General features: G+C 40.6%; 1 protein-coding gene and 1 pseudogene across 2 annotated transcripts in view; one reads left to right on the plus strand and one right to left on the minus strand.

Moving 5' to 3' along the window:
- RASGEF1A (RasGEF domain family member 1A) overlaps positions 1–23707 on the minus strand; it is a 376938-nt gene that overhangs the window by 257075 nt on the left and 96156 nt on the right. The gene's annotated exons all lie outside the window — the stretch shown is intronic.
- Positions 12146–14763, plus strand: LOC137096582 (atlastin-2 pseudogene; annotated as a pseudogene).

Genomic DNA, 23707 nt, shown 5'->3' on the forward strand with positions numbered 1-23707 from the left:
GCTGCAGCAAATGAGATGCATAGGAGGTCACAGCTTCTGCATCATTAATAACCATAAAAATGGGGAATTTCAGCAGATGTAGGTTTTCTTATCCCTGTCAAAATACCTTTTTCTGCACAAGGTCTTCAAGTTTTATTTAACAATATGGCATTGGTTTTGGATTTGACCTAATGGAGGATCATTAGCACTGATAATTGATGGTTGTACTATAAGTAACAGTGGAGCAAGCTGTTCCTTGCCCCCTTCCCCCCCCAAAAAAATTAGTGTTTCTGGTGAGAGGATTATTGGCTTTGCACTTTCTATCTTATTAGTGGCAGGCTGGCCTTTCTGTTTCAAGGAGCTTTTTTTTTAATCCGATTTGCAAGTGAATCAATTTAATGTCAATTTAAACCGGGCAAATTTACTTGTCTTCAGTTTTTAAATACATTCATTATTTTTTTGTTTAGGAAGGCCTATGCTAGTGTGATGCCCGAGTCAAAATATATGATGCCCCTTCCCCCATGCCAACTATTTAATATAGTTGGGCTGAAACATTCAGTACAGTTTTGTCCATCATACTTGGGGTCAATAGGGCAGTTTAGGAAGAGCAGGGAAAGTGCTGGGGTTTATCATCTTGCACCCAATAGTTATCACCTGAGACTAACTCTGCCTGTTTTATTAGTGTAGTTGTTTGCATTTTGGACTAGTATTCTGAGAAACCTATGGTTCAAGTGTCTGTTCAACCATGGAAACCCACTGGGTGACCATGCTCAATTCACACCACACCAAATCAGAAGAAGAAAGTGACAAGCCTCCTTTTATAGGATCACGTTAAGACATGTGTGCTGGTACGGCTGTACCAGGAGCTCCTATTTCATTTTCTTTCTATTGTTTGCATATATTCCAAGGTTTCAATCATTTGCAACAAGGTGGCTTCCCTTGGTTTGCAATCATAGGGCTAGCCACCTGCCTATCATTGTTAAGTTTTGGTTCCACTCCTTTCCCCAGGGCCATGGGAAAAGGGGGAGCCATTTTTAGTTCAGTTTTATAGTGGAAAGCTAAGCTACAGGATGTGGATTAGCTCCATCCATAGAAAAGCCTCATTTCCTACAGCATCCGGGGCAGAAATTCCGGGGAAAAACAGTCCCAAAGCACTGGCTGGGAGCTTACAGCCTCTCAGCTTTACAGCATCTGAGGGAAACAGTCCTAAAGTTTTGGAAGAAAACAGTTTTGCAGACCCAAAGAACTCCAGCTGGAGAATCTACATAGCCTGACTGGTAGGTCTACTCGGGACCCTAGACGCAGATTGGAACCGGTAGTAGAACCCACATCAGCAAAGCTTAGACAGGAGATTGCCTGGGAGCGGTTAAAAAAGGGTTTTCCTTGTTAAAGAAAGAAATAGTTCTCCAAGCAAGGTGCCTGTCCATTTTGGGGCAAGTTAAGAAGCATTTGTTTAATCTGTTAAAGATCCAAGAAGTGTTTGTTGTTTTATTGAAGACCTAAGCAATAATAAAGAATTTCATTAAACATTTCAAGCCTTTTAAAGATGGTGTATGGGAAAATCCTTGAAGGCCTCTCACCCATGGCACCCCAGCTCCCCGCTGGGCACAAAAAGCACGTCCTGTTTAAAAAATCAATTATTACAGGCCCAGCGCGTGGCAGCACAACATGATTACAACATTTTTCGAAAATGTGATTTTTCTTGTTGTTTATTTGTTCAGTCATTTCTGACTCTTCGTGACCTCATGGACCATCCCATGCCAGAGCTATCTTTCAGCCATCACCGCCCCCAGCTCCTTCAGAGTCAAGCCAGTCACTTCAAGGATACCATCCATCCATCTTGCCCTTGGTTGGCCCCTCTTTTTCCTTCCATTTCCCCAAGCATCATTGTCTTCTCTAAGCTTTCTTTTCTTCTCATGATGGGGCCAAAGTACTTCATCTTTGCCTCTAATATCCTTCCCTCCAATGAGCAGTCAGGATTTATTTCCTGAAGTATGGATTGGTTGGATCTTCTTGCAGCCCAAGGCACTCTCAGAATTTTCCTCCAACACCACAGTTCAAAAGCATCTATCTTCCTTCGCTCAGTCTTCCTTATGGTCCTTAAGCTTTCACATCTGTAGGTTACTACTGGAAATACCATTGTTTTAACTATGTGGATCTTCGTTGCCAGTGTGATGTCTCTACTCTTTGCTATTTTATCAAGTTTGGTCATTGCTCTCTTCCCAAGAAGTAAATGTCCTGATTTCCTGGCTGCAGTCTGCATCTGCACTAATCTTTGCACCTAGAAATACAAAGTTTGTCACTACCTCCATGTTTCTCCCTCTATTTGCCAGTTATCAGTCAGTCCAGTTGCCAGAATCTTGTTTTTTTTTTTTTATGTTTAATTGCAACCCAGTTTTTGCACTTTCTTCTTTCACCATGATTAGAAGACTCCTCAACTCCTCGCCACTTTTGGCCATGTTAAAAACATGACTGTCAGACCATAAACCAATTAATCTTTAAAAGTCTGTCTGAATAAAAAGGTCCTTGCCTACTGGCAAAAGAAGAGCCAGGAGAGAAGCAAAGAGATAACATAACCACCCATGGAAGGGAATTTCAAAAGCTTTGAGCTCTGCTCTTCTCCTCTCTTGTGCCTTACCACTTCATCACACTAGGAAAAAATCAACTTAAAATCCGGTTTCTGCCTCCTGCAGAATTTTGGGGTTTGTAGTTTAGTGAGGCTGTTAAAGGCTCCTCCATAAACTACAAACCTCAGAGTTCTGCAGGAGACAGAAACTGGATTTTAAGTGGATTTTTTCTCTAGTGTAAGGACTTCTGGGTGCACAAGCATGGTGGGGAGATGGGCACAATAGAGCTCTCAGGAGCATGCCAACTTTGCCAGGCAATTGGGTAGAGCAAATAGCTCCCTTTCCCTACGTGGATCGAGGTGAGGGGAACAGCATAACCAGGGGGCCAGCTGATGGTCTGAAAGGGATCCCCTCCTCAAGGGGAGATCCTGAAAGGACCCAGTATTGGCTCTGAGGTAAGGCGGGCTGTGGCAAAGTGCACAGGATTACAATCGTGTATATTTCCAACCAGCACACTTTTTAATTAAGAAAAAAAAGAAGGAAATCAAAAGTAAGTGAATAAAGAAGGGTATCTGAAGGAGGTTGGAGAGCTCGCATCGGGGGGGGGGGGGGCACCCAAAAGGTGTCGGGGAAACAGAAAGAGAAGGAAAGGAGTGAGACCGAAAGAAATCAATTAAGAACTTTAAAGGAGAAGGAGTAAAGAGGAATAAGGAAGAGCAAAGGGGGTAAAAAGAATAGAGAACAGAGAACAAAAAATTAAGATTGTGAAACAGAGGGACCGGGAGAGTGGAGTCTGAGAGAAGAAAATAAGAAATAAGAGAAGAAGAAGGAAATAAGTAAATAAATGAACAAACCCCAGAATTCTTCAGGAGGCAGAAACCAGATTTAAAGTTGATTTATTCTCTAGTGTAATGAAGTAGTAAGAAAGCCCACCACCAGAATCTTCAATCTTAAAATCTGGCCAGGTTCATATAGGGAGATACAAACTTTCAGACAATCTGGACCTAAGCCACACAGAGCTTTATAGGTCATAATAAGGATTTTAAATTGTGCCCAGAAATGAACTAGTAGCCAGTGAAGCTGTTTTCAGACCTTTTAACCTTTATGAGCTGCCTTAGATTCCATGCTATGAGAAGGGCAGTGTATAAATAATATAAGATAAATCAATAATATGTAGATAGAGCTACTTTGCTTTTCAATGTTGTAGGGAAGGAAAACGTACTACTAGATGCAGTTTCCTTAAGCACTGCAACAAAATGACGGAAAAAGCTATGCCTGGTGCTTTGTAATGCAATCTTCTCTAATAAGGGGGCCTTTAGAGTCTGGAGTTGATAATTCTAAATCCATTTTGCCAGTTTCTACAGTTTTTGTCACTTCTTTGTCTCTATTTTCTTGGGAAAGTTTCTAAAGTTTCTGTCTGCCTCATACTTGGTAATATCAAGATAAACATGAAAATCTATAGCATTTCACACTATAATTTCCCTCTGTCCTAATTGTATACCATCTTTGATTGATGAAGATACAGAAGGTTTCAAAACTGAACTTATTTTTACCACCTTGTTCAGACAAAAGTCTCCCATGTGTTTCTGAACCAGCACCAAACAAGGATGTGTTATACTTAAACATGTTTTGTGCTTCGACTCAATCCAACATGCATACCACCCCTCTGTTATGTCAGCTCCACTGGCTGCCGATCCAGTTCCGGGCACAATTCAAAGTGCTGGTTTTGACCTACAAAACCCTTTACAGCTCCGGCCCAGCGTACCTGTCCGAATGTATCTCCTTCTACGTCCCACCTCGGAGTTTAAGATCTGCTGAGGGGGCCCTGCTCTCAGCCCCACCTTTATCACAAGCGAGACTGGTGGGGACGAGGGACAGGGACTTCTCGGTGGTGGCCCCTCGCCTGTGGAATTCACTCCCCGGGGAAATTAGGACATCAACATCCCTCCTCTCCTTCAGGAAGAAGTTAAAAACTTGGATGTGGGACCAAGTGTTTGGGTAGCTGGCAGATGGACAAAGACAACCAATAATGACCAGAGTAGGAAAGGACAAGGACGATGTTAAAAGGTTTACGGACTTGGATTTGGTGAACACTGACCACAAGATGTTTTATTGCTGCTGGTATACTGTCTGATGGTTTTAATTAGTTATAACTATGGTATTATGTGGTAAATTTGTGTATTGTATAGTGTACTGTATGTTGTAATTGTTAGGCATCGAATTGTGCCTTTTGTAAGCCGCCCTGAGTCCCCCCCTAGGGGGTTGAGAAGGGCGGGGTAAAAGCACTCCAAATAAATAAATAATAAATAAATGTGCTCTAACGTGCATGTAGTGCTTCCTTGCATGTAGGAATAACTGTGGAAAAAGGGTTATTAAAGTGAAATGGGCAAGGCCCTTGTGATGTACAGAGAAGGGCAAATTTTGTTGAACTGGAGCTCTCAGGGCCCATCCAGAAAGGGCCTTTATTGCGGGAACTCTCGCAATAATGGAGGGACTGTCCAGACAACCTTCTGGACAGTCCTGCATTAATTCACTACAAACCTTGAAAACCCTGGTTTGTAGCAAATTAATTTGATAGTGCTTTTATTCTGTGCCTTCTTGGAAGGCGTGGGATAAATGCACTATTTCCTGTGTTTGGACTACAGTCCAGACACAATTCCCACAGTTTACTAGGCTAAATAAGCCCGGTAAACTGTGGGAATACCCACCCCTTCCCCCCGCCCCAAGCCCCTAGATCCCTTAGAAAACTTAGAAAAACTTATGTAGCCTCAATTAGAAGCCCCAGTGGGCTCTCCCAGTATGTAGAGATGATTTGCCAGGAGAGGGGAGTAAGGAGGGAGGAAAATTGCTCTCCCCCCCTCTTCCTGGTGTGTCATTTCTATGTGCCGGGAGAGCCAGCCGGGGCTTCTAATGGAGGCTATGAAAGTTTTTCTTAGTTTTCTAAGTGGTCTGGGGAGGGGGGGTAGGGCCTCCACACGTTCTCTTGGGCTAGCCCTGAGAGAACATGTGGACAATCCACCCCAGAAAGTGTGCACTTTCTGGGGTGGGGTGCAGACAGCACCCCAAAAACATCCGCATTTTTTTTAACACAGATGCTTTTGGGATAAAAGGATGTCTGGAACCGCCCTGAGTAGTCCCGGCCAGTCAAAATAATGGAAGATAAGAGTTATAATCTGACAACATCCATTGGGTAGCATTTCCTCAGTTTTGGTTATTCATTAAGCCAACATGTTGCAGAGTTAACTTTGTATTTCAGCAACATTCTGAGCTCTAAGGTAGAAGGAGAAGCACCATTCCACTGCCACCCCTTTGTTATCCCCCTCATAACCACATTGCACCTTAAGGTGGAGCGACAGCTTTATGGCGAGTTATGCCAGCCACAGAAAAAAGCTGGCAGTGCTCTCTGTAGATCTGAGGAAGTTCAAGGCTACTGTTAGAATAACATGGAGACTCATTGTACTTGGTTTTTTAGTTTCTCTGGTTATGTGAAGAAAAATTCAATGGCCGAGGGAGACTGGAAAGTCAAAATGACCTTGAATATATCTTGAAACTTGGCATCCTAATTGTTCTCCAGCAACTAACTACATTTTGGTCTCATCTCAAGTGTGTTTTTTCAGTGCTACCAATGAATGCATAAGGAGATTTTCAAATTACTTGCAGTTCTGCCAGAGTACTGGCTCTTAATTTTCCCTGTGGAACTACATTAACATTGTAGTATTTGTTGATTTTTAAAAAAACCTATGACACTTTAAATAGCTGTATGGTCTTTCCTTAAATATTTCATTGCAGAATTCCTGCTTCTTGTGAGTTACATCTATATAAATAAATATGTAATGTTCATTTGTGGGATTAACAGAACTCAAAAACTACTGGACGAATTGACACCAAATTTGGACACAGTACACATAACAACCCAATGTATGTCCTTCACTCAAAAAAATTATTTTGTCATTTGCGAGTTGTAGTTGCTGGGATTTATAGTTCACCTACAATCAAAGAACATTCTGAACCCCACAAACGATGGAATTGAACCAAACTTGGCACACAGTTCTCCCATGGCCAACAGAAAATACTGGAAGGCTTTTGTGGGCAGTGTCCTTTGGTTTTGGAGTTGTAGTTCACCTACATCCAGAGAGGACTGTGGACCCAAACAATGATGGATCTGGACCAAACTCTACACAAATACTCAATATGCCCAAATGTGAACACTGGTGGAGTTTGGGGAAAATAGAATCTTGAGTTGTAGTTACTGGGATTTATAGTTCACCTACAATCACAGAGCACTCTGAACCCCATCAACGATGGAATTGGGCCAAACTTCCCACACATAAACCCCATGTGGGCCACAACAACGCATGGCAAGGGACGGCTAGTTACTAATAATTTCTTGATGGTTAATATTTGGTTTTATTCTTTGGAATATATTATGTGTTACTAAAGCATTTTGTGTGTCACAGCATTTTATTTATCTTTTATATATGTTAGTTCCACATTTTTTCCATTCTGTATGGAACTATCAGGGTCCGTACAGAAAGGCTTGGAAAAGGATGTCTGCTTGAACACTGCCTTGCCATATGGATAGAGAAAAGCATTTGGAATTTGTTTGCGTCTGGATACTTGTGCATTGGCCAACAAGGCTCTCTAAAGCAGTGGGCTGTGCATTCATATGTATATACTGGTATGTGTTCATGATCTGCTACCACACATACTGTACAATCTGAGGCAGGTACTTTACACTGGCTAACAGGAAAGTTTCCCTGCTATGTATACCTATTCAGACCACATACCGATATATCTTTTTTAAACAAGGGAGTTACTCATGGAAGGTGGCATATCTCATGTTTTAAACTATAATGCCAAAAGCAAATGAATATAGATTGGGAGAAAGGAGAATTATTTCATTGTTTTGACATGTTGCCCTCTGCTACAGTGCTAGATATGGATCCTCTACATCTTTCTCATAAAATATTTAACCAGATGATAAAACAAGACATAAGTAAAAGAAAAACAATGCATGAGAGAGTTGTGCTGGAAGAAAAACATGACTGTACTCTAGTCAGGTTTATAATTCACATGTACGCTTCATCTCGGGATAGAAGGAAATTATGTGACATTGATTTGCAAGCTGGTGAAAATGCAAAATGTTGGAAATGCTGTCTTAGATGCAGTTGACAGTAAACACCTGCTGTTTGGAACTGGATTTTGATTATTGCCTGAACTAAACCAATTTCCTTCACAATGTGGAAAGTAAATGACATCTAAATACAATCCATGGATAACCTCCCCTTCTTCTTTAAGCTCCCCTCTCATTCTTTTGTCTGGAGCCATCACTAGTAATTGTTGAGCTATTTATTAAGCTATTGCAGTTACAAAGGTATAGTTTTCATTCCTTGTCTTGTCTGCAATAGTCTTTTTCATACGTGTTGAAACTCATTGAGATGGGCAGCTTGGTGCTGGACTGTAACTTTCATTAGATTTACCTAGCATAATTCCCCGTACTAACCTATGGATGTGAGAGCTGGACCATAAGGAAGACTAAGCGAAGGAAGATAGATGAACTGTGGTGTTGGAGGAAAATTCTGAGAGTGCCATGGACCCCGAGAAGATCTAACCATTCCATCCTTCAGGAAATAAAGCCCGACAGCTCATTGGAGGGAAGGATATTAGAGGCAAAGATGAAGTACTTTGGCCACAACATGAGAAGACAGGAAATCTTAGAGAAGACAATGATGCTGGGGAAAATGGAAGGAAAAAGGAAGAGGGGCCAACCAAGGACAAGATGGATGGATGGTATCCTTGAAGTGACTGGCTTGACTCTGAAGGAGCTGGGGGTGGTGACGCCTACAGGGAGCTCTGCCGTGGGCTGGTCCATGAGGTCACGAAGAGTTGGAAGTGACTGAACGAATAAAAAACAAGCATAATTCATGGTGAGGGATGAAGAAAACGACAATGAACTACACTTATTACTACTGCATCACACTAGAGAATGAATCCTTTCTAAATCTGCTTTCTGCCTCCTGCAGAATTCTGGAGTTTGTAGTTTAGTGAGGCTGTTAAAGGTTCCTCCCTAAACTACAAAACCCAGAATTCTGCAGGAGGCAGCAACTGGATTTAAAGTAGATTAATCCTCTAGTGTGATAAAGTCACTACTAGAGGGCTACATCTTATCATGATTGTTTCATATTATAAACAGCTTGTGTAAATTAAATCTCAGAGATTATTGGATTATTCCTGTTGCCTTCAAACCCGGTCTGCATGATGATCTGGCTAAAAAATAGTAAACACTCCAGGCAACAAATCCATCCTGCTTTTTAATTGGTTAGTTGAATTTCAGTATCAAATTCTATTTCTGATTATTATTGAGATTCGTTTCTTCAGCAAGCTTGACTCTTCTTTTAAAGCTTTGCAATTTGTTGCCACCGGAATGGTGACAAGTTGCAGCAATTTTCTTAAGACTAGAAGGATGAAGACTGAGTTTATTCGAATTCTTTCACCTTATTTCTGTGTCCAGCAGTTAAAGTGACTAAACGACAATGCTGATTGCTTTTAGTATTGCTGCCACTCCCTACCTGGTTAAAAGTATTAAGGAAAATTTATAAGATTCTTTGAATTGCATGGTAATCTTTAACAGTGGTGTCCAAATTAACCGAGGTGTCTTGGTGTCATGCGAGAGACCTCAAGCTCCAGATTTTTCTTTATGTTCTGTATTTAATATTATGTTATGGATTAGCTGCAGATATTTGAAGCTAAAACACACAGGTTTGAATCTATCAGATTATAGGGTGCATGCCAGTCAATTTCATCCCATTTTCTCATTCTAAATAGTTGTTTTTCTCACCTAAGGTTTAGTTACTGATAGTATGAGCTTTAACACAAAATATGTTAGTAATAGTAGTAGTAGTAGTAGTAGTAATAATAATAATAATAATAGCATTGACAAAATCACGATCTGTCAACTGCAAAAGGCCACCTTACTTGGATCTGCACACATCATTTTAAAATACATCACGCAGTCCTAGACGCTTGGGAAGTGTTTGACTTGTGATTTTGAGATACGAAATCCAGCATAGAGATCTCGTTTGCTGTGACATACTGTGCTTTTGTGTCAATAAAATAATAAAAATAATAAAACTTTATTTATACCCTGCCACCATCTCCCCAAGGGGACTCGGGGTGGCTTAAATGAGGCCATGTCCATCGGTACAGTAACATAATATAAAACCAGAACACAGCAAAAAATAAGAAAATAAAATAACATAAAATACATAAAATAGGGCCAATTTCAAAGATTAAAAATTTAAAAAACACTGGGTGATAGGGCAATGTAATATATCCGGACAGGGGATCCCGGGAATAAGGTAGGATTAACTTCACAAACCAGAAAATAAAGTGCTTCTGAGGGCATTTTATGCAGAGTTTGGTCAGGAATTATCATATATTCGATCATTGAAGGCACACTGGAACAGCCAAGTTTTCAGGCTCCTCTTAAAGATTGCCAGTGTGGGGGCTTGCCTAATATCTCTGGCGAGCGAATTCCAGAGCCAAGGGGCCACTACAGAGAAGGCTCTCTCCCTCGTCCCCACAAGTTGCACTTGTGATAGGGGCGGGAGCGAGAGAAGTTTCATCCTAACATTTTTCCTCAGGTCTCTCCTTATCCTCGTGGAATCCAATCCTCACAAATTTCTATTAATTTGATTTGGTCCTTGGGATGAAATAAATTTTTTATTTTTGGCCCAAACGATTCCCTAATCTTGGCAATGGGTTGCTGAGAAGCTAGTTTAAGTGTATTTTTCAATTCTACCTCTGCTGTCAAGATTTCACAAACCTGCAAATATTGAGGTTCATTATAACATTACAAAAACTTAGGATGGTTTTATAGGATTTTGGAGTTCTAAATCTGAAAATGACCTCAGATTTGCTCCATCACATACTTTTTTCACATATTGCTCTGACATTTTTTGTAATATGTGATTGAGTAAGATTTCCTTGGGAAGTAAAGCATAAACCATAAGAGATGTGTTGTAGTACAGCGTGATAGTAACGTTACTACTACCGGTAGAAGGGAGAAGAGGGCTGTGCAGGTCTTGGAGGAGGAGCAGCAGCGAAAGCGGATTAGAGGACATATTCATGGCTCCAACTGATTCCGAATCCTTTGAGGGTTTCTCAGATTGTGAAATGGGGGAAGGAGAGGAAAGCAGGGGAGTTAAGTGGGCTACTCGTGAACAAGAATCTGATGAGGAGCTCCAAAGGAAGCGTATCCGTGATATACTTAGCACTCCAACAGAAGATGAAGATTTAATGGGTTTTGAAAGGAGTGATGGGACTGGGAGTGACATTGAGGAGGAGGGTGATTTGGAGTGGACCCATGTACAGGAAATTAAGGACATCTGTATTCATAGACAAGATGGGTTAAAGTCTTCTTTCCAAAACACTCATTTACTGATACAAAACACAAATATCTATTCAAAAGCACTAAAAGAAATTACACTGGAACATCAGCATCTGCACTTAATCAAAACAGAGTAACAATTGAATTCATTAAAAATGAATTATTGTGCTTTTCAAATTAAGTTCCCCCAAATACATTAAAAACAGCTACAATACTGAAAAAGATTTTTTTTCATCACAGGCTTGTGATTGCTTTCCAAACTGTAGGCCTACTTCTGACTGCTTCTATTTTCAGTCTTTGGCTAGTTGAAGCTTTGCTCTGTATAGGGACCTGACTTTGTCTGGAAGGGGTTGATCATTGTACCAGGGTTGCCTAATCCGTGGACCCATCTACACTGCCATATAATGCATTTTGAGATTGCACTATAAGGCGGTGTAAAGGGGGGGGGGTCTGTGTTTTACTCTGCCAAGTACATGGAGTCCTCTCATTCCATTTGTAACCTATTAGTGACTTGTTATTGATTGACTTAATTGCATTAATGTAACATGTTCCCTCCACAGTAAAATTCAAACTGTAAACAGAAATACAGTGTAATTCTAAAAGCACAAAGGAAAACAGATCAATGGGGGGCATTGCTGGGCAGAGTGCAAAAGATTGATAGAATAAAATGTTCAAACCCGGCCAGGAATACATAACATTATGAAACATTTTTTTTTAAAAATATTCTGTTCCTGGCTTGAAGGTGTTATTTCCTGTTTAACTGTGTGGTAGATACTTTGAAAGTAGTTGTTATACTCCAGAAACTGCATTTTTGTGGCTGCCACAAAGTATGTTGAATTGGCTGAGACACTACGAGATATTCATTGAAAACCTGTAGCAAGGTATTCTGCAGGATGTCCTGCAAAAACAAAGTGTTTGCAGTTTAATAAACTTTTCCAACATTTTCATGATAGAATTTGGAAACCAATTAGGAAATGACATTTATAACCCAGGAACAAAAATCGATGTTACACAGTGTAATCATTAGAATTACTTGCATTTCCCATTAAGAGACACTCATATTTTCTTGCTCATATTAAAATATATAAATAGTGGCTTTCAAATTAAACCATGTAGACTCTTAGCCAATCTAAAATGAATCCCAATTATATTGATATGTACAGGGATGGCCCTAGGTAACTCTGAAGTGTAAGCAAACTTACGTTAAAGAAGATGATCTTCAGCATTTGTAGCTATTTACAGAATATGGAAGGCTAGCTATGGAAGAAATTTACCAAAAGCCATTTCAGACACTTATGTTCTTAATTAGAGATTGGAGCTATCCTTATGAACATCCATATGGCTTAGAAGGAAGACAACAGTTTCTAGAAAAGCGATTGCAGGTAAAACTGCATCAGCATGAAGAGCTCCAGAACGTAAAGAAGCATATTCATTCATGTTTCAGTAATCTTGGCTGTTTCCTGTTGCCACATCCTGGTCTTAAAGTTGCAACTAACCCAAACTTTGACGGGAGGCTAAACAACATTGATGACTTTAAGAGAGAGCTACGGAATTTGGTTCCATTGCTGCTTTCTCCTGAAAGTCTGGTGGAAAAAGAAATCAGTGGCTCGAAGGTGACCTGTAGGGATCTTGTGCAATATTTTAAGGCTTATCTTAAAATCTATGAAGGAGAGGAACTACCTCATCCTAAGTCAATGCTCCAGGCAACAGCAGAAGCTAACAACCTTGCTGCAGTAGCTGGAGCAAAGGATGCCTACTACAAAGGAATGGAGCAGGTTTGTGGTGGAGATAAGCCTTAAATTGCTCCTGCAGACTTGGAGCACAAGCATCACGACCTGAAAGGACTGGCTATAAAGCAGTTCCATTCAGTGAAGAAGATGGGAGGTGAAGAGTTCTGTCGCCGGTACCAAGACCAACTTGAAGAGGAGCTAGATGAAGTCTATGCAAACTTTGTGAAGCACAACGACGGCAAAAACATCTTCTATGCTGCCTGTACTCCTGCCACTCTTTTTGCCATCATGTTTGCCATGTATATAATCTCAGGACTGACCGGCTTCCTGGCCATGAACTCCATAGCCACCTTGTGCAACCTCGTGATGGGGTTAGCGCTGGTCTCCCTTTGTGTGAGCAAAGGGCCCTCTTCTGCCTGCATCCTGCCCCCCCCCCCCCCGCCTGCATGGCTGACAGAGAGCCCTTCACTCATCCCCCATTGTTATTCACGCCACATGGGGAGACCCAGAGGCCTCATGGCCTGCAGGGATGGTGCGCAGGGGGTGACGGAGGGGCCCTTCACTGCCCCCCCCTGCACATTGCTTTTTATGCTGCTTTTGGCAATTTGCTGGCCCCACAGCCTGCAGGAAGGTGAGGGGGGAGGCAATAGGACCTTCGTTCCTTCCCCTGCTGTCTTTTTGCATTGCTTTTAGCGCTCCATTGGCCCCGCACCCAAGGGTAGGGCGGGGGGAGAGAGCGAAGGGCTCGCCTCCACCCCCCACCCTCCCCACTGGCCACGGGGCTTATGGAGCACTGAAAGCGGCACAAAAAAGGCAGAGGGGGAGAGAATGAAGGGCCCACTGCCTCCCCCCTTTTCCTGAAGGCTGCGGGGCCTGTGAAGTGCCAAAAGCTGTGCAAAAAGCAAAGCGTGGGGAGTGAGCAAAGGGCACTCTGTCACTTCCCCTCCTCCCCACTCCACCATTCCCACTTTTCACACTTCTGCCTCCCTTGGGAGCAAGGCAATGGTGTGAAGGTCTGCAAACTACTGCTGTGCAAGCAGGCCATGGGCACCTCAAGAGTTCCTCTTGAGGCTTCATGCTATACGCAAATGCAATTCTTGCCTATTGCTTCAGCTGTTCCTGGATATGTACTGTCATGCCAAATAAACATTTTGGAAAATTTTAAAAGCAAGACTTAACAGCAGGACATGGGATTCAGGGGAAAAGGTACCAAGATGTTGATGGCACCCCATTCCCACACGTTTTTTTTCTTGTTGGGTGATATAGGACAGAGCTGAGAGAAGGATGTTGGCTATCTAAGCCCCTTTCACACAGCTGTATAAAATCCACATTAAACTGGATTATATGGCAGTGTGGACTCAGATAACCCAGTTCAAAGCAGATACTGTAAATTATCTGCCTTGATATTCTGGGTTATATGGCTGTGTGGAAGGACCCTTAAACTGACTGGGATACAAATATAAGGAAGTATAAGGGACTCGTGTGACAAAACAACGAGTAGGCTTTCCCAATGCTTCTTTAGACACAAAGCAATTATCTCTGATGTATTACACTTGATGCTACAGTGACTAATTATAGAAATAGTTGCCTCCATTCCTTATAAACAATCATCTGCAATTAGCATATTATGTCTACAATGGCCACAAGCACAAAGGTTCCTGAAGAAAGAACACAAAGATGAAATTGCATACAGTATCATATTGACTTATCCAACCAGATGTGCAGTGAGCCAGCTTATCATGCAACCCACATTATCTATTAAGAATTCAGTACAGGAAAGGGGAGTGAGTACAATCCCCTCCATGCCCCTAGAATTTATGACCCATGTTAAGAACATTTGTCAGAAGTTAGAAGATATCCAGCAGCTAGAAAAAAAAATGGGATTCCTCCTTGCATGGTTATTCAGGCAGACTAATGAATGGCAAAATATAATAGAATGTGTTATCTTTCCTAACCCCAGGACAGAAGGAGGCTGATGAAGTAATTTAAACCTCATCATTTAAGTCTCTTTCTTTCTGTCCTCCAGTTAACAGGGAAATTTTCAGGGCTTTCCCACAGAATATTGCGAGTTTCCACAGAGCACTCCATCATCCCTTGAAATTCCTTGAGCAGCTCTTCCAAAGAAGGAACCACTAATTTTTTTTCAACATTTCGAGCGAGATAAAATCTACTGGCAAGTCTAGTCTGAGGTTCTACCACTTCTGCTATGGCAACTACATGCAGATTTTATTTCCAGACAGTCATCCAGCATGACTCTCTGAATTCATTTCTGGGGTCGGTCCCAGTAGTGATATTTCAAACCCCTCTGGGAAGCACCTTTATCCATGTTGGAAATATTATTGCTTCTGGGTTGTTGTAGGTTTTTTTTGGGCTATATGGCCATGTTCTCGAGCAGTGTTTCTCAACTGGAGGGGTCGCGAGGGGGGTTTCAGAGGGGTCACCAAAGACCTTCAGAAAACATATATTTCTGATGGTCTTAAGAACCCTTTGGCAGAGAAGGCTGAAGATTTCTCTGCCCGACCTTCTCTTCCTTTTTGGTGTTGGGGAACTACAACTCCCAGAATTCAAAAACATCTCCCAACCCCACCAGTATTCAATGTTGGCCATGTAGGTAGTGTGCCAAGTTTGATGCAGATTCATCATGGACTGGGTTCAGAGTGTTCTTTTATTGTAGGTTAACTATAAATCCCAGCAACTACAACTCATAGAATCATAGAATCAAAGAATTGGAAGAGACCTCATGGGCCATCCAGTCCAATCCCCTGCCAAGAAGCAGGAATATTGCATTCAAATCACCCCTGACAGATGATCACCCAGCCTCTGTTTAAAAGCTTCCAAAGAAGGAGCCTCCACCACACTCCGGGGCAGAGAGTTCCACTGCTGAACGGCTCTCACAGTCAGGAATTTCTTCCTCATGTTCAGATGGAATCTCCTTTCTCGTAGTTTGAAGCCATTGTTTCGCGTCCTAGTCTTCTTGACATAACTCCCAAATGTCAAGGTCTATTTTCCTCAGTGCTCACATTTGGACATATTAAGTATTCATGACAAGTTTGGTCCAGATCCATCATTGTTTGATTCCACAATGCTCTCTGTATGTAGGTGAACTACAGCTCCCAAACTCATGGTCAATGTCCCTTCCATTATTTTCTGTTGGTTGGTTGTAGAAATTCTGTCTGCCAAGTTGGATTGAATTCCATCATTGGTGGGGTTCAGAATGCTCTTTGATTGTAGGTGAACTATAAATCCCATCAACTACAACTCCCAAATGACAAAATCTCCACTCACCCACCCCCCCCCCCCAACCCCACCAGTATTCAAATTTGAGCCTATCGGGCATTTGTGCCAAATTTGGTTCAATCAATGAAATACAACCTGTATATCAGATATTGACATTACAATTCATAACAGGAGCAATATTCCAGTTATGAAGTAACAATGAAAATAATTTTATGGTTGGGTGTCACCACAACATGAGGAACTGTATTAAGGGATCGCCGAATTAGGAAGGTTGAGAATCACTGTTCTAGAGGCATTCTCTCCTGACATTTCACGTGCATCAGAGGTGGTGAGGTGAGGATGCTTGCAATAGATGCAGGCGAAACGTCAGGAGAGACTGCCTCTAGAACATGGCCATATAGCCCGAAAAAACCTACAACAACTCAGTGATTCCAGCCATGAAAGCTTTCAACAATATTGCTTCTCTCAAAATTTTGCCTGAGGAGGAGCCTTTCAATTCACCTCACAAACTCTACATTACATAGAACTCAGTAGTAATTCTGACTATATTTATTCCCCTTGCCTCTTTCCCCGAGTGTGTTTACTTCCTATTCTGCTTCAGCTAATGGAACTTTGCATGCCTGCTGAGGAGATAATATATACATTGCATCCTTCAGCTTTGAGATATTTGTCAAAATGGTGGTAGTGAGAAAATGAAATATAAACGGGTAACACTTATTATGCCAAGCAGCTGACAGTTTCAAAGCTTAGTTGAGAAGGTGAAATCTGATAAGACAACAACCCACTGGGAGTAGAGTGATTTTTGGAGGCAAGCCCCCACCTTAGAAACTTTTAAGAAGAACCTCAAGACGTGACTTTTCCGTTACGCTTTTGGGGAGTGATCTTTCACCTCTTTTGTCATGCTCCTCTATAATGGGTGTCCTCATACTGTATTGTCTCCTGTCCATATGAAGGATTGTCACTACTACTCCGTTCAGGAGTCTCCTTTACAAATATATAAATTTGGGAAGATGGTGGTATGGTATAAATAAAGATTATTATTATTATTATTATTATTATTATTATTATTATTATTGAGTGAACATATGACTCTTACAGACAGCAAAACTTTTCTGAAAATCTGCATTCTCTGAATGAAATATCTAAAGTTCAGTTTTTACAATTTCTTAGCAATGAGAGTGTTGTAGTAGAGCCTGTAAGTAACATTGCAAGCAGTAGTATGGATGCCAGAAGGGGAAAAAGGGGTACTTGTGAGCAGGAGTCAGATGAGGAACAACAGAGGAAAAGGATCTGAGATATACTTATGGCACCTACCGATGAGGACTCATTTGAGGGGTTCTCTGGAGACGAAGGGTCAATGAGTGAAAGAGAGGAAGGAGATACAATGGATGGGAATAGGGGAACAAAGAGGGTTACTCATGAGCAGGAGTCAGATGAGGAGCAACAGAGGAAGAGGATCCGGGATATACTTACTGCTCCTACAGATGAGGAATCGTTCATGGGTTTCTCTGGGGGTGATGGGTTAGGGAGTGATGAAGACAGAGATGACACATTAGACTAGACTAAGGTAAAAGAGGTACAAGCTGTATGTGTGGAGCCGACGTCTAGTGATACATTTGTGAGGTTCTCTGGTAATGAGGACTGGCAATCGGGAAATACATCTGAGTCTTGGGGGGATCTAAGTCTTGACAGAAGATGGAGAAGTTGGAGAGATGGGAGTAGGAATTCACATGTGGAATCAAGAACAGCTGCAAGGGATAATGATGGGGCGGAGGTCAGCTCATCTTCTGATGATTATGTGTAAGATAAAAGTAGGCTCTGAAATGGGGAATCTTTGCAGAAGGCAAGGTGTTGGTTACGTTCGTGCATTGGGTACTGTCTGGACTTGTCGCTGCCTGTTTTGTGTTGGCATTGGGTTTGGGATCTGCAGGTTGCTGCTACTGTTCATGTGTGCTTTTGACTCGGCTTTCCTCCTTCCCTGATCTTGGACCGGTTTGACTGCGACACTGCTTCTGTGGACTTTGGAACTTTGCTACTTTGGATTCTGCTTGCTACGACCCTGGACTTTGCTTGACTATGCTTCCCTCCCTGCAGCTTCTCTGTTTTGTTAACCGTTTGCATGCTGTGCTGTTTTGTGTGGCTTTCGGAGTACTTTGTTTAATCCGGTTCTTTTTTCTGGATAATCCGGATTGTAGCTTTGGTTAACTTTTTTGAACCAGGACTGGTTTATACTTTTGAGTTTTGACCAGAGGCACTAAGTTAAGTGTCTCTGAGTCTTTTTCCTTGTTCAATAAACTCTGCTTTGGAATTAACTACGAGTCTGGCCCTTTAAGGCATCTGTGTTCCGACAGAGAGAGTAAGAAAATAAAACATTTCATTTTTAAAAATCTGTTAGCCTTTACCTTCAAAAACAAATTTTAGCAGTATGTTTTCTACACGTGGGAATGCAACAGAAAAATTGCTCTTTTATGTTCAAGTCAGGAAAACGTTTTTTGCAGTGTTTTTCCTAAGGCAGTGGTTCTCAACCTGTGGATCCCCAGATATTTTGGCCTCCCAGAAATCCTAACAGCTGGTAAACTGGTTGGGATTTCTGGGAGTTGTAGGTCAAAACACTGGTAGACCCACAGGTTGAGAACCACTGTTCTAAGGACTCTAAAACAGAAATTTCAGATGGTTATATATTAATTTAGTATACTGAGGTATAAACAAACAGAACCCAAAATGATATTTGAGATTTGAAAATCCTTTGTAATAGTGCCAGGGATCATTCAGAAAGAAGTGTGACCCAGACATAGTATGTTATTCTATGCACACACACCCCTTATGCTTTTTAGATACTTTTAAAACAGTAATTTGAAATTTCAGTATGTCTGTATGTTGCACTTGCTATCGTGGAAGTCCAAAACCCAAAAAGCTAGCGTCACAGACATGTCCATTGAACTTAAAATTGCTTCAGTTTGGGTGGACTGTAACCTATAAGTGTATTATCATTTATATTTGAAACCACATTCTAAGCCACAGCTCTACAAATCAATAAAAATGACTTTGTGTTTTCTTAAATTAAATCTCATGCCTAGGGGAAATTAATATGAGTAATGAAAAGACCAATTTGAGCATGGCATGCAAAACTGACTGGACTCCGTTGTTGTTTATTACCTTTAATACAGTGTTTAATATAATTCAATAAAGTATTTTAAAAGTCCTACAGGTTCCCTAAGGGATTGTCTTCTCCTATATAACCCACACTGTACATTCAGGTTGTCTGGGGGACATTTATTTCAGTCACCTGAAATAACATAACAGTCACTCACATGATTTTTCCTTAGCCACCCCTAAATGGTAGAATGACCTGCTAGAAGACCTTTGACAGCTGAATACATTGTCTCAATTTAAAAAAAAATTAAAGACCTGTTTCTTCCAGCATGCCTCAAATTTAATGTTTGCATTGTGAATATTGAACTATGTATGTGTTTTAACTGATGTCAAGTGTATTTTAATATTTTTTTGATTAATTGGGAAAATATATAATGGATTAATTGGTGAAGAAATAGTGCTGACACAGTTAGAAAAGGTATGGGAAGGAGACCTAGGGCCTCTGACAGATTTTGAATGGAAAATGTTTATAGAGTGGAGAGTGGTAAAGAATCTATTAATAAGATTAAAAGAAAATGTGTATGGAGTTAGTATACCACACCAGTTAAACAACATCAGATGGATAGCAAGCAAAGCAACATCTGCTGGAGATGTGGCATGCAAAAGAGACATATTTTCATTTATGGTGGGCATGCCCCCAATTGAAGAGTTTTGGAATGATATATTTATCGAAATAGGCAATGTTATAGGACTAAATATTACTCCAGATGCTAGGTTAGCATTACTGATGGATGCCACAAAGTTGAATTTAGAAATGGAAAACAAAGAATTGGTGATTATTTTACTCATAGTGGCAAGAATTATAATGGTAAGGAATTGGAAAATAGTAACTAATCTTACACTGGAAGCATGGTATAGGGAGGTATGGAACGTAGCCTTAAATGATAAACTATCAATGGAAATGAGGGTAGATCAACAGGTATCGCTCTGGCAGGAAGGTAATGGCGCTCCATGCAGTCATGCCGGTCACATGTCCTTGGAGGTGTCTATGAACAACGCCAGCTTTTCAGCTTAGAAATGGAGATGAGCACCAACCGTCAGAGTCAAACACGACTGGACTTAATGTCAGGAGACAACCTTTACCTTTACCTAATAAATATATGGCAAAGGATACTTGTTCAGGCCTTGGTGGTGGGGCTATGTGTTTGTAAAATGTTCACTGTTTTTTGTCTTGTTTACACTGTAAGTTGTTAATGTAAGTAAATTAAAAAAACCTACAAAAATATTTTATTCTTTCCCACCTTAATCCTGGGGGAGACAAATAATGCTTTATCTCTACCTCTCCTCTTCCTGTCATCCCAGTGCAGGCTTGGAGCATAAATCATGTCTAGTCTTTTACTCTACAGTCCAAAGATGCTGCCGTCTTCATATAGAAGAACAATCTTTCAGCTGCAAGACAGGACGGAACAAATGAGTTCAGTAGAGGAAATAACCCTTTGATCATATTTGGAAGGTTCTGACATGTGCTCCTGACATTTCTCACTTGAAAACGGTCTTGATACCCTACGTTCCAAAGAGCCCTGGATGTGCAGCATTCCTTGAGGCAATGCTCGGCTATTTGGACATGATGGGGAAACGGACAGCATTCGATACAAGGACAAAAAGATCTTCCCTCATGAGATTTCCTGCCAAAATTACCGGCATCAGTGAAAAACATTGGAACCAAGAGGGTATATACATGACTCCAGACAAACTTAAATTCACATCTTACAGTGACAACCACAATGGGTTTATAATCACAATGGGTTTTCCATCTTTGCACACATACAGTCTCTCATTATTCCACCTCAGCATCTAGAAACTAAGCACCATAAGACTTTAGCCAGAGGGGTTGAAAGTTAAGTTTTTAAACAGAATTTTAAAAAAGAACATTTGTGACATTTATTCACATGATTGTGATCAAAAGCATCACTCCTTGTCCTTTGTGCCAACACATAGTTTGTATTCACAGGAATATTTTAAGTGCCCAGAAAATGTGCTTTCTGATCTCTTTGTGTGGATAAACAATAGTTAAAACTAATCACAGCAGGTTGTGGATTCGATTAGACATCAAGCCATGATTAACTGAAAATGAAAGTAGTTACTTTCAATCCCATGGCCATGGAAGAATAGAAGATAAAGGAGACCAGGCTGACATACACAATGGTGCCCTCCAGATGGCACACATGCGTTGGGAGGCTGGGGTATTTATTGCTTTACTTTTTTCAAAAAAATCTAGATGACATTTTTGTTGTCTCTAAGGCCCTGTACACACTGTCGCATAAAATCCAGGTTATCTGCTTTGAACTGGATTATATGGTAGTGCAGACTAATATAATCCAGTTCAAAGTAGATAACCTGGATTTTATATGGATTTGGAGATGGGGACTAACTATTTTCTTGCCATTCCTGGCACTAGCTTGGATGTTTTATTCCTACCATCAGATGGGTTTCTTTAATTTCAAGACATATCAGATCCAAAAAAGTAACCTGTGATCCTTTCTTTGTCCCTCCCTTTTTGAGTTATAGTATATGAGCACACCAGCAAAATGGAACTTTTCCATTACTTTTAACTCTTTTTGAAAATTCAGAAACAAGAAAATTTGCCCTTGGAGCCATAGATCCGTCTCAGAACAATCTACACTCCAACTATTATTATTATTATTGTTATTATTATTATTATTATTTGAAACACAACAAGATGAGTCCACAGCAGACACTCTGCTGGCTGTTGAATTGGATCACACGTCGGACACTTCCCAAGTGTCTAGGACTGTGTGATGTATCAGTGAATAATGCATGCAGATCCCAGTAAGGTGGCCTTCTGCAGCTGGCAGATGGTAATTTTGTCATTGCTGATTGTGTTTAAGTGCAGGCCAAGGTCTTCAGGCACTGCACCCAGTGTGCCGATTACCACTCAGACCACCTTTACCAGTTTGTACCAGTCTTTGCAGTTTGCTTTTTAAATCCTCATATCGTGTCAGCTTTTCCAGTTATTTCTCTGCAATTCTGCTGTCACCTGGGATTGCAACATCAACAACTATCATCATTATTGGTGTTGTTGTTATTTTACTGACATAAAACACAGTATGTCACAGCAAACGAGATCTCTATGCTGGATTTCATATCACAAAATCACAAGTCAAACACTTCCCAAGCATCTAGGACTGATGTATTTTCGAATGATGTGTGCAGATCAAAGTAAGGTGGCCTCTTGCAGTTGACAGATCGTGATTTTGTCAATGTTTATTGTTTCCAAATGCCTGCTTTTCGCACGGCACCCAGTGTGCCAATGACCACTGTGTCCACCTTTACTGGTTTATACCAGAGCCTTTGCAGTTCGATTTTGAGGTTGTGATAACGGCTGAGTTTTTCCTGTTGTTTTTCCTCAATGTGACTGTCACCTGGTATGGCGACATCAATAATCCAAACTTTTTTCTTCTCCACAATCGTGATGTCTGGCTTATTGTGTTCCAAAACTTTGTCAGTCTGGATTTGAAAGTCCCAAAATATTATTATTATTATTATTATTATTATTATTATTATTATTATTATTATTACCACCTTTGGAAGAGTCCTAATACAAATGAAAGAAAATGCTAGAAGCAGAATGAGTGGATGCAGAGGTAACAATAGCTGTCAAATCCTGGCAAAACTCAAGGGTTTTTATTTTACAAGCTTTGTAAGTTCTGTCACCTTCCTGTCACTTTGCAGAAGCTAAAGCCTCTTTGAAGGTACAAAGCCCACTGATTGGAAGATACATGATGATGGACTGTAAAACACAGAGCTAATTTAGGAAGACTTTCTGTATTTAATCAAGTTTAACCCACCACTAGCAAGTAAATCCAATCTCACTATTTGTGAGTGTTTTACTCAACTGCAATTCCTGAAACTCTTGACATTTTTTTGCTATGAGAAACAGAATTTTTAAAATAACAAGAATTCTAATAGCCAAAGTGTGCCTATCTGATTTGATTGGGAAGAAAATATTCTGAACGGACTGCAAAATTCAAATGGGTGTTATTACCTTTGAATCTTCTGTTCATTTTTTAAGGCAAAGTTCTAATGCTTTCTAGTAAATCCAAGGTGCATGCACCATAAGATCCATCTAGAAATGTCTAGGAATAAAAGAAATCATCTCTCCAGCTGCACAATCTTACATAATTATTATTATCTTAATTATTGACTGCACAAAACTTTGTGTGGAATTAGCAAAATATGTCCTCAAAATGTTTGTTCTTCTCGGCTCTCTTTCTCTTTCCCTCTGCAGCTGCTCTCTTCCCCAGATAAAAACCACGGCTTCTTAATGTTGAGAATTAAATATTGGCAGCTTTTGGATTTGCTTTTCATCGCCTTCCTGATGGGAAAATACAAATTTTCATGCTTTTCCAATAAAAACTGGTGGGGTTTCTTTTCACCAGATCTTGAGTTTGGCACACAGTTCTTACTTCTTCAGAAAGAAGTTATAAAATTCCTTTGGATCTTCTGTTCCAAATTGTTACCCAAGTTTCGTATGCATAAAGCCTATACTTTTCAGAAAAGAATCCTGGTTGGTAATAACAGTTATTAAAAACAGATATTGAAAGTCTAAATGTTCCCATGTAAATAATGCATGATCTTCATATTGAAAAGCTGTGTCATTTTCCTTTAATGTTCTTGACCAACAAATCTGG

Source organism: Anolis sagrei, chromosome 3 (assembly GCF_037176765.1).
Source record: "Anolis sagrei isolate rAnoSag1 chromosome 3, rAnoSag1.mat, whole genome shotgun sequence".
Lineage (NCBI taxonomy): Eukaryota > Metazoa > Chordata > Lepidosauria > Squamata > Dactyloidae > Anolis > Anolis sagrei.